This window comes from Onychomys torridus, chromosome 21, assembly GCF_903995425.1.
Source record: "Onychomys torridus chromosome 21, mOncTor1.1, whole genome shotgun sequence".
NCBI lineage: Eukaryota > Metazoa > Chordata > Mammalia > Rodentia > Cricetidae > Onychomys > Onychomys torridus.
The window spans coordinates 47,486,987-47,495,646 of NC_050463.1; positions in this window are offsets into that span (position 1 = coordinate 47,486,987).

Genomic DNA, 8,660 nt, shown 5'->3' on the forward strand with positions numbered 1-8,660 from the left:
AAGGCGTGTGCCACCACTGCCCAGCTATATTTGAATTTTTCAAAGAAACAAACATGTTTTTAGAAAACACATTATTAAAAAGTGTACAAGGAGAGGCTAGGTGTTGGTGGCACACGGCTTAAATCCCAGCGATTGGGAGGCAGAGTTAAGTGAATCTCTGAGTTTGAGGCCAGCCTGATCTACAGAACTAGTTCTAGGACAGCCAGGCTAGTTATTTCAGAAACTGACTTAGGGCTGGGATGTCACTCAGTGGTGGTGTGTTTGTCTGTCATGCGGAAGACCATGGCCTCAAGCTCCAAGACTGGAAATAAATGAATAATTGAAACAACAGCAAGACAAAGAAAAGACAGAAAGTGTTCACGCCAGTCAGCAACAGACTTAGGTTAACCAAGATTCCATACAAACCGGTAATGAACAGTCCAGTTAAAAACAGTGCAGTAAGCCGGGCGGTGGTGGAGCACGCCTGTAATCCCAGCACTCGGGAGGCAGAGGCAGGTGGATCTCTGTGAGTTCGAGGCCAGCCTGGTCTACAGAGCTAGTCTAGGACAGGCTCCAAAGCTACAGAGAAACCCTGTCTCGGGAAGAAAACAAAAACAAAAAACCAGAGTGCAGTAACGCCACACTCCTTTAATCCCAGCTCCTCTGGAGGCTGAGCAGGAGGATCATAAGTCAGAGGATCGATCACATGGGCTACATGATACCCTACCTCGAAAAAACAAAAACAAAAACAAAACGCTGATGAGGGGTAGCAATGATGGTTAAAAAAAGTGGTGGTGGTGGGGGAGGGGGAGTTAGCCTCTGGATACAAGCAAAAGCCAAACTGATGGACTGGGTGAGAGAAGAGTTAAGGTGGACTGTAAATGTCAGGACCTGACCTGCTGTGAGAAGACAGCCTTTACTGAGGCAGAAAGTCTTCCTCCTAGGCACACGGTAGCGAGGGGGAGAAAAGGGCATTTCGTTTGGTGTATGTCTCAGTGCTTCTTGTCCCATGTCCCGTGAGGACCCTGAGGACCACACTGACTACATGAGTCGGCTATTCAGGGCAAAGGGCAGAGCCGGCGATGGGGATGTGGAGATGACCTGGGTATGATCACTAGGGTGAGAGTGTCCAGAGAGGAAAAGGTCCGAGGGCTGAGGCCCAGGAAAGGACCATGAGAACGAATGTCCTTGTCACAGAAGGAAAAGCAGCAGTACACAGCACCCCGGAAGCCAGCAGTCCCCAAGAGGAAGACCCTTCACCTTCAGCGGATGCTCCTGAGACCTGCAGGGAGGGAAAGATGGAATTGCCTCCCCATGTGCCGGATGACTGATGGATCTAGACATGAGGGTCACTAGAGAGGAAAGCAGTGTGACAGCTAATCCTGATTGTCACCTTGAGTAGAGAAATGTTTAGGAGATCAGTGAAACACGTGTCTGCATGAGTGTTTTCGGAGATGACTGACGTGTGCCAGAGCAACGGAGTGGAGAAAGACCCTCCATCTTAATAAGCTAGGGACCTGGAGGGACCCAAAGTTGGAGGAGGAAGCCCCCAGCTCATGCAAACTCGCTTCCTCCTCTCCTGCAAGTTCATCCTGCAGCTACCATTATCAGCAGACATCAGACCCCAGCTGCTCTGACCTTTCAACATGATTCACACCAGCAGCCCTCCAGGGAGCCTCTGGGCCTTTAACCTGAAACTAGGGCTGCATCTTTGAGGCCCTTGTTCTGAGGCTTCTTGCTTCTTAGACACAGAAGCTACCTGGTTATCTGCCCCCCCACCCCCAATGTGCAGATAGTTTCATTGGCTCACCCAGCGTCCGATGGACACCAAGGGTGTCCAACTTTTTGACATTGTAGCTTGACATTGTCATCTCCAGAGTTCACACTCAAGAGCTGAACAATTGAGTTGAGAGAGAGAGAGAGAGAAAAAAAAAGCCTCCCTTTTTTTCCCCTCTGCCATTGTGAACTGTACACCCAATGAACTTTCTCACCATATATTTTCACAAGACTTTCACAATCAAAGTATTTCTGGCCATGATACAAAAGCAAAAATGGTCCCATTCCCTCAATGGATTAGAATGAAAACTAGTGGCAGAATCGGGGCCAATTCCAAGACCAGACACTGGAGTAGAGCCACACCTGGGCTGTAAGGGTTCCGGTACGGTGACACAGCTTTTTATGCTGAATCACGATCATCCATCCTACCAGATGCCGGTGAAAGTGTTCATCTCTGGAGCCACGAGCGTGTTGAACTGCAGGAGCAAGTAGGCTGGCTTAATAATAAACATGTAGAACTTTTTGAACTGCTAAATCTCTCTCTCTCTCTCTCTCTCTCTCACACACACACACACACACACACACACACACACACACACATGCACCCTCATCATGTTTCAAATAAGCTTACAATTTAGGGTTGGGATGCATTCATACATGTTTGGATGTGCCACATTTGACCCACAGACCATGGATTGGACATACTTGTAAGCTGATTCAATACATACCCTATCAGATACGCGTGTATATATGTGTATATATGTATAGGTGTATACATATGTATAGACATGTGATTTCTATCATTTTTGTTATTCTAGAAAAACCTGAGTAATGAAACTCACTTCACTAGAGTGTTGGGGATGAAAATCTGTAAAAGTGTATTTAAAAAAATATGGCCGGGCAGTGGTGGCACATGCCTTTAATCTCAGCACTCGGGAGGCAGAGGCAGGCAGATCTCTGAGTTTGAGGCCAGCCTGGTCTCCAAAGCGAGTACCAGGAAAGGCGCAAAACTACACAGAGAAACTCTGTCTCAGAAAAGAGAGAGAGAGAGAGAGAGAGAGAGAGAGAGAGAGAGAGAGAGAAGCATGTAGACCACTCTTGTTACGTTTTTTGTTTTTTTGTTTTTTCAGTTTTTTGAGACAGGGTTTCTCTGTTTAGTTTTGGTGCCTGTCCCGGATCTCACTCTGTAGACCAGGCTGGCCTCGAACTCACAGAGATTTGCCTAGTTCTGTCTCCCAAGTGCTGGAATTAAAGGCTTGTGCCACCATTGCCTGGCTTTGTTATGTTTTTTATTGAAAATAGAAACAGTTGCTGTCAGTCATGGGTAATAGACAATAAATAAAGGCTTTTATTCGTTTATTTGCTCTTTTCTTTTTAATCATGTGCCTGTGTGTGGTAGGGGTGATAGCAAGGGTATGTGCACATGAGTGTAGTGCCTTCAGAGGCCAGAAGATGGTGTCAAATCCCGGGAAGCTGGAGTTAATGGCTGGTTGTGAGCAGCCTGAGATTAATTCTGTTTTATTTGTTTGGTTTTTTGTTTTGTTTTGTTTTTCTTTTTTTTTTTTTTTGGTTTTTCGAGACAGGGCTTCTCTGTGTAGCTTTGGAGCCTGTCCTGGAACTCACTCTATAGCCCAGGCTGGCTTTGAACTCACAGATATCCACCTGCCTCTGCCTCCTGAGTGCTGGGATTAAAGGTGTGTGCCACCACTGCCTGGCCTGAGATGAATTCTGGAAACTGAACGTGGATCCTCTGAAAGAGCAGTATGTAGCCTTAACCACTGAACCATCTCTCCAGCCCCTTCCGCTCTTTTCTTGACTTGCTCAGAAGGAGAAAAATGATGACCAAGAGACAGAGGGCGGCATGGTTCCCAGAGGTAGGTTTTCAATAAGGTGGTGAGAGAGAACAGGACTGGCAAAGCAAGGGTTGGGTGGGCTGGGAAACCAGAGATGGTCAGCTCTGATTGCTTCCAGTGGAACATAAAGCAAGTCAGCGGAGAACAGAAAGCCCGCAGAGTGGTGAGAGGTTTCAAGAGACATCGCAAGGTAAAAGCAAGAACAGCTCAGCAGGTAAAGGTACCTGCTGCCAAGCCTGATGACCTGAATTTAATCCCTAGAATTCATATGGTGGACAGAGAGAACCAAATCTCACAAGTTGTCTTCTGACTGACACACACATTGCCATGACACGTATATGTACACACACACACACACACACACACACATACACTAAACAAACAAATCAATCAATCTGGAATTGTAAAAATCTACAAGGGGCTGGAGAGCTGGTTCAGTGGTGGAGAGGGTACACTGCTCTTGCAGAGGATGCCAGTTTGGTTGCCAGCACCTATGTGGGGGCAGCTCACAGCAGCCTGTCACCCCAGTTTCCTGGGGATCTGTTGCTGTCCCCTGGCTTCCGTGGGTGCCTTCACTCACACGCACATACCCACATATAAACACAAACAGGTCATTGTTTTAAAGAAGAAAAATGAAATCTGCAAAACAAGAGAAAACCAATGTAAAGGAGAAAGGCATTGTACAAAGAGAGAGAACATGGGTAGAAAGTGTGTAAGGAAAGAGAGAACTGAGTCCAAAGTCTTGCAAACCACTGGAGCATTAGGCACTCCAGGCCTCTGCTGCTCAATTTCCGAAGACTCCCCTTTGTCCTAAAGGGATGGACCCAGTGTTTCAAAATTATCTTCCAGGATTTTCTACCAAAAAAGAAAACAATCCTGGCTGCAGTGGGATGTGCTGCTCTGCCTTCAAGCTTCTGCTGGCTGTGAGAGAGGCAGTGAGTGAATTTTTCAATAATTAAACCAGTCAGTCCTTCAGTGGTTACACAGATATGATTGCACCACAAAATGTTGTTTGCAAATTTTTCATTACATTAAAAAAATTATTGGGGACTGGAAGAGCCTGCCATGGCCCTGCATGTGGTGGTCACAGCACAATTTTACAGGAGTCGATTCTCTTCTTCCACACTGTGGGTCCTGAGATCAAACTCAGGCTCGGCAGCAGGGCCCTTCACCTGCTGAGCAACCACCACAGAGAAATGATTACCTGGAATATATGCTCCTTGGTGCCTAAGCTCATTTAGATGCTTACCTCGGGAGACTTTCTGCCTTCCATTATTGAAACTGAATCTTCTATCAGGAACAAAGACGAGAAACATTTATGTTTTCATCCACCTATATAGTGAACTTCCAAAGGGCTCAGTGACCTAATCCAAGAGTTGTTTCTTTGGAATTTTCATCAGAATTCTCTAGGCCGTCCAGTGGTATTTGTCATGTGGTATCTCGGCCATGTTTATCATGGGGGGAAATGATAGAAAACAACCAAATAGGAAATGTCACTTCAACGAATGTAAATGCTGTGACAGTGTAGCAGGCTGTGTGCGTAGGGTGACTAGGGGCGGGGATGGACAGTTTAGTATAGCTGTAAGACAATTCTAAAGCCGGGCAGAGATGAGCAGTTGAGCAGAGATGGGGAAGGTGTGAGAGGCATGGAAGGAGAACACACGGGAGGGGGCTGAGGAGAGAGCTCGGTGGATAAAGCGCTTGCTACGTACACATGAACACCTGAGTTTGGACCCAGAGCGCCAACATGAAAGCCAGGCACTGGGAGTATAGAGATGGGGGGGCCTGGGGGCTTTCTGACCAGGCAGTCTAACCTAAATGGGGAGCTGTAGACTCAGTGAGAGACCCTGTCTTGTAAAAACAAGTTGGAGAGCAAGAGAGAAAAGCACTCAACATAGACTACACACACACACACACACACACACACACACACACCATACACATACACACACATACACACACACATACACACACACCATATACACACACATACACACACACACAGCATACACATACACACACACATACACACACATACACACATACACACACATACACACACATACACACACATACCACACACACACCACACACACATACACACATGCACACACATACACACACATACACACACCACACACACATACACACACCACACACACATACACACACATACACATACCACACACACATACACACATACACACATGCACACACATACACACACATACACACACCACACACACATACACACACACATACACACATACACACACATACACATACCACACACACACACATACACACATACACACATGCACACACACACACATACACACACATACACACATACACACACATACACACATACACACACATATACACACACACATACATACACACACCATACACATACACACACACATACACACATACACACACACATACACACACACCATATACACACACATACACACACACACACACCATACACATACACACACACATACACACATACACACACACATACACACACATACACACACATACCACACACACATACACACATGCACACACATACACACACATACACACACCACACACACATACACACATACACATACCACACACATACACACACACACATACACACACATACACACACATACACACACACACACACACACACACACACCACACACACACACATACACATACCACACACACACACATACACACATGCACACACATACACACACATACACACACCACACACACATACACACACCACATACACACATACACACACATACACATACCACACACACACACATACACACATACACACATGCACACACACACACATACACACATACACACACATACACACATACACACACATACACACATACACACACATATACACACACATACACACACATACACACATACACACATACATACACACACATACACACATACACACATGCACACACATACACACACACACACATGCATTTACATGTATATACCACCCCACATAAACATATACACATAGAACTGGAAACCTAGTAGAGTAGTACATACATACAAGCTGGCACTTGGGAAACTAAAGCAGAAAGAGTGTAGGTTTGGGGCCAGCCTGAGCTACATAGCAAACCAGGTCAGCCTGGGTTCATAGGAAAACACCAGCTAAAATTTTTTTGTTTGTTTGTTTTCAAGACAGGGTTTCTCTGTAGCTTTGGAACCTGTCCTGGACTAGCTCTGTAGACCAGGCTGGCCTCGAACTCACAGAGATCCGCCTGCCTCTGCCTCCGAGTGCTGGGATTACAGGCGTGCGCCACCACCGCCCGGCAAAAGATTTTTAAAAAATTAAAAAAAAAACAACCAACATGATAAAGAATAAGGAGGAAACAAAGAGAGAGGTGTAGGAGAGAGAGAGAGAGAGAAACAGATTTTGGAGATTAAAAAGGCCTCGAAGCAGAACCCAAGCAGAAAGTTTGAGAAACTGAAGAGGCCATTGTGGCCTGAGGTTAGTGGGTGAGAGGCAGCCTGGCAGGATCAGACGGCTGGGCAAGGCCTAATTGCTGAAAGTCTTCTTGGCCTGCAGGCCTAAGATTTAGCCGGAATTTACAGACAGCCCGAGTTGTCCACAGCCACCAGCATGGGTTCTCGGCAAGGAAGAGAGGAAGGCAGAGCTCACGGCAGATCAGCCGGTGCCGTGAAACTGGTCACAGCTACCCAGGTGCCCTCTGACCCTGTGTCTGCGTGTGCAGTTAGCATCGTTGTCAGGATTCTGACCTGCAGACAGACAGAGACTAGGAAAGCAGATGTTCCTCAATGGGGACACCTTCCAAGTCCCCCTCAGGCACTTCAGGGTTGGATGGAATACTCAGTAAGGCAGGTGCATTACCTTTCTGCAAGATAAACTTCATACAAATTTGTATTTTGTGCCAGTTAAGGTCATTGGATCCCTTGAATATGGAGTTACAGACAGTTGTAACACACACACACACACACACACACACACACACACACACACACCATGGATGTTGGGGACCAAACTTGGATCCTCTAGAAGAGCAACAGGTGTTAACTATTGAACCATTATTCCAAGCCCTGGTGACTCTCTTTTTAAGGCAGTGTGAAGCATAATCCTAATTAGTCTTATCAATAAAAACCAGGAGTCAAATATGGGGGTAACAATCTGAAAGATCAGAGAAGCAGAGCAGCAGCCACCAGGGACTTCTTACCTCTACAAATCCTCAGACAGAAAAGGGGTCAAGATCCTATGTCCACCTCTCTCATGCTGGGATTAAAGATGTGAGCCTCCCAAGTGCTGGGATCAAAGGTGTGCACCACCACCACCACCACCTCCTCCTCCTCCTCCTCCTCCTCCTCCTCCTCCTCCTCCACCACCACCACCACCACCACCACCACCACCACCACCACCACCACCGCAGCCACCTGGCTCTATGGTTAACTAGTGGGCTAGCTCTGCCCTCTGATCTCCAGGCAAGCTTTATTTGTCAGAACACAAACAAAATATCACACAAAAGCAGTGTGGACATTGGAGTGGATGTAGATGTGAGGGAGTAAAAGAGAACCAGAGATGATACACAGAGGTAAAGGTCGAATCTATCACTGAGATGGCTGTCATCAGAGGCAGGGGTGAAAATAAAGATTTGGGTCACACTGAATGTGGCTACAAGAGGTGATATTGAGCAGCAAGTTAGGAATGGGAATCTGGACTATTGAGATGTTCTGGGCCACATGCAAATTCTAGAGTCATCAATGTCTACAAGGAGTACTTATGTCTGTGGTGGGGAAATAAGAACATTTAAAAAATGAGAGTGGATGGCAAATGAGAGAAGGGAATCCTGGGACTGGGCTATAAGATACTATATTCTCAGAAGTCAGGCAGAGTAGGACAGTGAAGATATGGGGTAAGAGACCCAAGATTGTCGGGTACAGAATCACCAAATGCAGAGGAGTCTGGGCAAACTTGGCACAGGACTTGTAAGAGTTTAAGGCAAGGAGAAGGATGAAAAA